This window comes from Sinocyclocheilus anshuiensis, unplaced genomic scaffold (assembly GCF_001515605.1).
Source record: "Sinocyclocheilus anshuiensis isolate Anshui unplaced genomic scaffold, SAMN03320099.WGS_v1.1 scaffold1426, whole genome shotgun sequence".
In the NCBI taxonomy this organism is placed as follows: domain Eukaryota; kingdom Metazoa; phylum Chordata; class Actinopteri; order Cypriniformes; family Cyprinidae; genus Sinocyclocheilus; species Sinocyclocheilus anshuiensis.
Window position 1 is genome coordinate 506966 of NW_015557171.1, and position 430 is coordinate 507395.

The 430-nt window shown below is 30.9% G+C and overlaps 1 protein-coding gene across 5 annotated transcripts in view; it reads left to right on the forward strand.

Annotated features, from left to right (window-relative positions):
- LOC107678354 (bromodomain testis-specific protein-like) overlaps window positions 1–430 on the forward strand; it is a 27067-nt gene that overhangs the window by 14728 nt on the left and 11909 nt on the right. The window lies entirely within an intron of this gene.

Consider the following 430-nt stretch of genomic DNA (forward strand, 5'->3'; position numbering starts at 1 on the left):
GCCTGCATTTATTTGATCCAAAGTACAGCAAAAGCAGTAATATTGTGAAATATTTTTACTATTTAAAATAACTGCTATCTGTTTGAATATATTTTAAAATTTAATTTATTTCTGTGATCAAAGAGAAATTATAGAAATGTAATACTTTTATTTAGCAAGGATGCTTTAAATTGATCAATGATCAAAAGTGACATTTATAATGTTACAAAAGATTTCCATTTCAGATAAATAGTGGTCATATCGATATCGTCGATATCGCGTATCGACCGAAATTAAGAAATATATCGTGATATCAATTTTGGCCATATCGTCCAGCCCTACTCAAAATATCACATTCAGAATAACTCTTGAGGTTTAGCTGCAAGGCTAAGAGTTTATGCCTCATTTCGGTTAAAGTACTAATGGAACGTGTGACAATGGGGAGAAAGGC